Consider the following 8,273-nt stretch of genomic DNA (forward strand, 5'->3'; position numbering starts at 1 on the left):
GCTAGAATAAAGATTTATGTTAAGATATGATTATGCATATTTTAGATTAAAATAAGTCTTCTCAGGCTGTGGCTGTGGCTCAGTGGTAGCACACTTGCCTGGCAAGTGTGAGGCAGGGAGTTCGATTCTTAGCACCACATATAAATAAATAAAAATAAAGATCTATTTAAATAAAGCAAGTAAGTGTTTTAAATAAAAATAAAATAAAATAAGTCTTCTCTTTTGTTTTAAAAAAATGAAGAGGAACATGTAACTTTAACTGTGCTCCAATTTTTCTGCCAGAAATCAGGATTATAATTGTTAGAGTACCCAAGAAATAAGGTTGTGATGAAAATAACATGTTGATTGTAATAAAATTATTTTTAAAAATAATTTATCTAGTTTTGTAATCCTCAAGATTAAAAAAGAAACAAAACCAAACAAAAAAAACATTTTTTTTAATTTTTTCTTACCCTTACAGAAAACCTAGATTGGTTTTATTTTTTGAATTGATGTGGTTTATGTGTGCAATGGTTAAGGTGAATTGTCACCTTGGTTGGATTAAGAAATACAGAACATTTAGAGATTTCTGGGTGGGTCAAGTGGGTGTGTCTAGGAATGATTAGCATAAGGGATAGCCAACTGAAATGAAGACTCTCCCTACCTGGGGGCAATACAGTCCAATAGGGTGATGGATTGGATGGAATAAAAATAGGAAGAAGAAAGAAGCAACAGCAGATGCCATCTTGATTCTTTTTGAACTGTTTCTTGATTGCTGTTTTGAGCATCTGTAATTGTCTGATTCTGGCTTCTTCACTCTTCCAAAGCAGACTCTGCCAGTGATTCCCTAGGGAGTTTCCAGAAACTTGCAGTCTTTGACTTGGAATTGATCCCTCTTGTTTTGAAGCTTAAGCCTCTTTAACTGTACAGTTACTTGTTCTTCCAACTCTCCAGCCTGCAGGCATCCTTTGTGGAACACCCAACTTCTGGTCGACCTAAAAAAAGACCGTTTAATAATTATACTTCCTATTGGTTTCATATATATATATATGATTTTGTGAGTTTTACTTTAAAGAGCTGGGCTCTTTCTAGTGAACTTCTCATACTTCATTGGCCCAAGTAGACTTTCCTCAATAAACCTGCTTTCATTTTCCTTTTATTGAAAAGATGAATGGAAACAATTATAATTGTTTGTAGGCCCCTTATGACCCAAGTCCTACACCCACAGCCAGATGATTAATATTCAAATTTCTCTTCTGGTGGGAGCAGAAACTCAGTATGGCAGGAATATGAGTTATCTAATCAGAATTATGCCTGACATAAAGCTGAAGGCTCTCCTTGTGCATCAGTTCTTTTCTGTTATAGAATAGAGTTTGTACTACTTTAATGACCATTTTTTAAGAAAATTAAAATGTAGTTATTACTTCCCAGGTATGGGTCTGAAGAACCATTTTTCCTAATCAGGCTCAGAAATAACATGTTGCTGCTGCTTCTTCTTCTTCTTCTTCTTCTTCTTCTTCTTCTTCTTCTTCTTCTTCTTCAAAAATATGGATTCCAGAATCAAGCAAGCGTTCCAGAAGGAAATAATCTGCCCTATCTGCCTGAAGTACTTTATAGATCCAGTCACCTTAGCCTGTGGGCACAGCTTTTGTAGGCCCTGTATCTACCTTGGCTGGCATGATCTCTCAGTTCTTGTTACCTTCTCTGTATGCAAGCAGATGGTACAGAAGAGAGACTTTAAAACAAATGTTTGTGTGAAGAAACTGGCAGCCCTGACCAGGAAAACAAAACAAAACAAAAACAGTCTTTGGCAATTTCTGAGCTTGGAGTAACACATGCGTGAGGCTCATAAGGAGATGAAGAAGATTTTTTGTGATGAAGACAAGAACTTTCTCTGTTTGCTCTGCTCTAAATCCCAGGAGCATGAAACTCACACACATGGCCAATCGAAAGTGCTGCTGAGGAGTACAGGGAAAGTGATTCCTCTGAAGATCCATTCTTAAAAGATCAAAGAAATCAACATGGGTCTGTTTTCTTGGGGGAACAGATGACTCTATGTTTCCCATTCAGAATGCCTTCTGGGTTCCAAGTCTCAGGCTTCCCATGTTTGACAAACATCTGAAAGGAACAAAGAAAACATAATGACCCTATTATTTTCAATGAGGTTAATTTATTTCTCATTTCTGATTTCTTCCCTATGTGAAGGTCTGAATGTTACACTTTTTTTTTGCTGCTTCTCTAACTTATGGTTCTTGTACAGAAGAATCTGCTGAAGAAAATGCAATGTTTATGGGAAAAATATTGTGAAAGTCACAGAAACCTGGCCATGGAGATATTGACTATGGACTCATGGGAGGTTAGTGCTATACTTCTGCCCTCTACATAAACTTAGGGGTCATATATGCAATATTTAAAGTAGTAATTAGATCTGAAACTCTAGTGTTCTCTAGGATTGAACAAGAAAGGGGATGAGTCAATAGTAAAAGTATTTCCTCAGTTTCTAGTTATAACAGTTTGGCCCTTAGATAGGGTTTCTATTTGAGACACAGATATTATCAAAATCACTCTGCTTTACTACATGTAAAGGTACACTTAGTACTTACACAACAGGTATAAAAAACTAGGCCATTTCAAAATGTCATATGTGCTGGGATGATGTAAATGGCAGGCAAAAGTGGCATTTGGTAGTTACTGAAAATTCAAATGTAGCTTCCAAAACAGGTTAAGCTGACTGCTAGTGAAAAATAAGTGGTCATAAATGGGTGCAAAATTTCAGAGAGAGGGATAAATGGTTCAAATGTAAGAACAGTCTGAAATTGCTCCAAAGAATCAATATTTAACAACATAATATAAAGTATGGAGGGGAAATATGATTAGTGAAGCAGCTTTGTGTTTGAGTAGAAGATTACAAACTTGAGAATACTATTTAAATAACTAATTTTCTTTGTGAATGTTTATCTTGAGTGTCTTATAATTTAAATTATAATTAATTTAAAAATTGTTTCATGATAACTCTATTAAAAATAATAAGCTAAATAACATGCAGAAAACAAGGCTGCAGAAATCTCTTATTGGAAATGTTAAGATACAAATCAGAAAGGAAAATGACCATCATGTAAATAAGTAAAATCCTTGATATATTAGAGCACGATAACATTTTTTAGACTAATTAAGCAGGAAAGGTGAAAATGAGTAAAAGAGCACAGACTGAAAATTAGGTTTGAATTTTAAGTAGTTGGTGGCAAAATTTTTAACTAAAAAAAATACTTTAAGATTAAGTTCTGAAGAGGAACATAGCCATAGAATGTCAACCCAGAGAGAAGCACATGATAAATAATTGCACTGGTATATTGGGAGGGAGGTAACTGAAGTTATGGTGAAGTTGATGTCATAGATTGGAATGACTTTTGAAGAGAATTTAAGAAAATGGTCTCAGAGAGATAATAAGATCAGGTGCTAAATGACACTTCAGTATTACAGTTAGCTGGGTGAAGTGCTTGGAGATGACTATTGTACTCTGAAGTTACAGTATGTAGGTTTAAGTGACTTGGCTTAAACTCAAGAAGAGTGAATGAATTTCAATCTATTCATTGTAGTCTAAAGTCCTTAAGTATGAAATGGGTTATGTTTTCTCACATATGGGTTGGAAAGGATAAAAAAATTTTTTTTGTGTGTGTCTGGATTGTTTTAGAAAACTCTTTATCATGAATTAAGTGAATGTAACCTGTTGATTAAAACTGTTGGCCATGATGCAGAGAAAAGGACATTGTAGTGCAGTCTTGTAATCTCAGCTGATTGGGAGGCTAAGGCAGAAAGATTACAAGTTTGAGTTTAGCTTCAGCAAATTAGTTAGAAAAAAAGAAACAAGCCATGAGTATTTGTAAAAAAGGAAAGGAATAAAAATTTGTGGATTCTGAAAGTTTGACAAGATGAAGGCTTAAATATGATTGTTAATAATACAAATAAGAATCTGGGAATTTATTTTATTTTGTGTTTGTCATTTTAAAATACACATGACAGTAGAATGTACTTTGACCTATTATTCATACTTAGATTATAACTTATTCTGATTAGAATCCCATTCTTGTGATAGTACATGATGTGGCATTCCAATGGTGGTATATTGATATATAAGCATAGGAAAGTGAAGTCCTAGAATTAGGGAGTTTCAACAAGATTTAGAGGGATAGGTTCATATTTTGATGAATTTAATTTTACTGCAGAACTACATAAATTTAAGAAGAGAAGCAATCAGAGTTGAATGTGGGAAGATGCCTCCATTTTACTATGAGGAAGAATGGCATCATTCAGACAGGATGCAGAAAGAGAGGAAAGACATTTTTGAGCAGCTCAAAGAGAGTAAAACCAGAATGATTCATATGACAGAGATCTCAAGAGAACCTGAAGGAAATATGCCACAGACAAGATGTGGAGTCATTCCAGGTAACTACTGATACATGGGAATATAGGACAGGCATGTATAGCTATTGCATTTCACAACTGAAATCCACTTCCCTTGTTGCTTCAAGTTTGGTTGTACAAACATATTTCTCCACAACTGTGATTACTTTGCTACGAGGTCACTTCTTCCAAGAAATTCTAAAAACAAGGATCCCTCCTATGTTATCTGTAAGTAACAAAAATGTATGGAATGATTAATGGATAGTCCCCTTCTGAAAATCAACAACATATTTGGGACTTTTAGAAATTCACCAAGTAGTAAGCTGCACATGGGTATTCTTGTTAATTCACAGACAAAACAAGATGGGGTGATTCAGGAATATTGACCTTATTGCTACTGCTTTGTGTCTGCTCACCTGAGACACAGGGTCTTTAGACAATTGCTGGGATTTATTTATGGTTGCAGCAGAACCCAGACTCCACAGCATCATCCCCTCCCACACACACACAGAATATTGCAGAACCACACTTTACCAGGATTCTATAGTGGACTGTGTTCTATTGAGTAGAAAAGAAGTTGGAAATGCACTCTAGGATGGAAGACAGAACTTCTTGGAAACTAGTAGCTTCTGAAGCTGATTCAAAAATCTCACACTGTACTTAATGGTAGAGGGATCTTGTAAAAATCACTCCGAATTTTTATTTTTCTTTTCCCAGGTCATTGGAGACACAATGTACAGGTGAATGTTTACATTTCTCCCAACAGATCCTTTTGCAGTTTTTACAGTACTTGTCAGGACTATTACAGTGCATGATTCATTGGAATACTCAGTCCCTCTTGTCATTGATCTACTTTTTTCTTCCCCCACCTAATTTGACATCTCTCTTAGTTCTCATTCTCAGTAATTTTAGGAGTAGCTTCAATAAAAATTTTGCAAAAGAGAAATTATTTCAAAATCCTTCCATTCCTGGTTTTCTTTCCAGTTCTGGAAAGCCTGTGCAGATGAAGGAGAAATACTAAGTGTACACAAGGCTGATGAAGTCAAACACCTCACAGAGCTAATAGTGGAAACACAGGCTAACAGGAGAGGTAGAGGGCTCCAATGTATGAAACCTCTAGAGATTTGTTAATTTTGTATGTATAAGTTGACAGTTTAAAATGATAGTTGAAATAAACTTAAAGCATTAGAACTCTGTGGGTCCTCCAGGCTAGCTCAGCTCCAGAAACCAGATATCACTGCCTAGAATTCTTCTGACAGTCTCCCTGTGAAGGAGGCAATAGCCAGTTCTAGTTCTTAGAGACGCATTTGACTGCAGATAGGGAGATTTCAGTGCAGACTGGAAATGGACACCAGATTTTTACTCTTATATATATGCAAGTGAACAGAAAACTAAGCATATTTACACAATTTGAGGAGTAACAGAAAGGATTAAAATGGATTTCAACAGCATTTAAAATATATTTAAATATTTAGGAACTGTGAATAAGAATTAATTTCACAAAGTGATGATTTCTGTATTTCCACACCTGTGTGTTTCTAGAATTCATATAAAGGGTCATATCAAGAAAAGTCATGATTTTCTGACTTCACTGCATCTTCCTTATTGCGGGATTGAATCTATGCAGCTGTATATAGCCCAGTCTCTGAATCCAGAACTGAGTGCAGGGCCCATCACTGGATTAATCCACAGCTCAATTGCTTTCAAGGTAAACATAAGCGCTTTGGCAGTATTTTCATATGTATTATTTGTTCTTAGGACCACATGGGTGGTATTTCCCTTTTATTAAATATCTTACTTATTTTTATAAATAAATAATATGACTGCAAATCCTTGAGAATGTATCTATAGTCAAATTTATAGTATAAAGAGTGAAAAATAAAAAAAAAAACTACATAAATATAATCCAGGCTCATATGTCCTGAGGTATATATAAACAAGCAATATAAAAATTGGTAATTTTAATAAACAGAGCTATACTCAGATTTAAGTTTCATTATTCAGTTTCACAAACAAATTTATGCAGTTGTTCAGTATGTTCAGTATTTTAAAAAAATGGCCCTGGCATTTTAACTTGGGGTCTCTCACATATTAGGCAAGCACCCTACCAGTTAGCCAGATATGCAACCCCCAGTATTTTTTGTAACAGAGTCTCATGAATTTGCCCAAGCTGGCGTTGAACTTTTCATCTGCTTATCCCAGTCTTCTGGGATTTCAGACATAAGCCAACTTACTCTGCTAAATTTGAATTGTTAGGAGAAGCTTTGGGGGGTAAATAGTTGAATAGTACTTTATGTTGTTTGTACCATGGGTATATATGATTTATATGACATAAAATTTTGAATAGCTATAGAAAATCTAAGAAAATAAATTATCTTTATCACCAAGAAAGGAAAATAAGAATAAAAATGATTTCAGTTTGCTCAGTATAAAAAGCTACATGTTAAATCTCATAAATTCAGGGCAGTGCAGAACATGCAGAATACTTAGGGATAGTGAAAAGATTTGCATAAATAAATATTAAATTATTCATTCTAAAATTACAAGATTTGAGGAATACCAGAAAAGATTGAAGTGGATTCCAGCAGCATGTACAATATATTTGAATATTTAGAAAATGTGAATAAGAATTAATTTCATAAAGTGATACTTTCTAAAATATATAAATAGATTTTTATACAGTTGCTTATAAAAGCTTACAATAGAGAAAATCTTCACCTCTCATCCAAAGAATGACACCTTTTTTTTTGAAATAGGAATATTTTTCTAATACTTATTTTTTATGTCTCCAGAGAGTTCAGGACATCCTCTCTGTAGCTATTTTGAAACAAAAATAAAATTAAAAGATATTGGTTTCATATTCGACTCAATATTTGATTTTTCACATTGTCAACAAATTTATGAGTCTGTGGTAAGGAATTTATTTGTTCTGTAGAATTACTATTCATGCCCATAATTTATTAGATTTTTACATCCAAAATCATTGTTGCTGTTACAATATCACATTTCTCAGTAATATCATTTCTTCACAGGAAGACATTTTTTAAAGACTTTAACTTCTTATTTTTTACATTCATGTCTGCAATATTTTTCTTACAGTTGCTATTACTCTGTGTCCTGAAAGAGCCAACCACCACGTCTTTCTGTAAAGAGAGTTGAGAAGCATGAATGTTGGATGTGATCCACAAGGTGCCTCCTGGATCAACCTAACATCAGAATGCTTTCTTGCGTGGGGTACTCAGACTTTTACCATTGGCAGACATTACTGGGAGGAGAAATGGGAGGCCCTTGAAACTGGGCAACTCTTTGAACTGGGCTTTTGGAGTCTGTAATGATTATTGGAAAAAGAACAGAAATTACAAGATGGATGAGGTGGAGGGGTCTTACTTCTTGGATGTGTTAAGGAAGGTTTCTATTGAACTCTCTTTACCACCTCCCCAATTGTACTTCAATATGTACCAAGGCCCATTAGCCAAATAGGAGTATTTCTTGGTTATGAAGTTAGAACTGTGAGCTTTATTAATGTTGCTCAAATTTGCTGATATACAGGATTCATTCATGTACCTTTTCTCCCTATCTTTAGCTTGTTTTCTGCTGTAGTCACTTCTGACCAGACAAAGATAAGGACTATGCCCCAATGTATGGGAAATTCAATATCTAAGAAGCCCTCCACCTTGGGTCTTATCAAACATGACAAACAGCTTGCATTTTGTTAACTTTACATTCCTTCAAATGTTGTGAAAACCTATTTAATGTGTTATTAAATATGGTGATAATATTAAAAGCCCATATATTCCTAAAATTTATGTTTTTTAAAAATTTATTCATTTGAGGAATATAATTGCCTATGGTACATGAAACAGAATATACTTTCTGGTTTTATTTTATTCCTG

At 34.4% G+C, this 8,273-nt stretch overlaps 1 pseudogene; it reads left to right on the forward strand.

Annotated features, from left to right (window-relative positions):
• Positions 1-1,526: 1,526 nt before the first annotated feature.
• Positions 1,527-7,990, forward strand: LOC143386567 (tripartite motif-containing protein 51-like; annotated as a pseudogene).
• The last annotated feature ends 283 nt before the right edge of the window (positions 7,991-8,273 follow it).

The sequence above is a fragment of the Callospermophilus lateralis genome, chromosome 2 (genome assembly GCF_048772815.1).
Source record: "Callospermophilus lateralis isolate mCalLat2 chromosome 2, mCalLat2.hap1, whole genome shotgun sequence".
Taxonomy (NCBI): Eukaryota; Metazoa; Chordata; class Mammalia; order Rodentia; family Sciuridae; genus Callospermophilus; species Callospermophilus lateralis.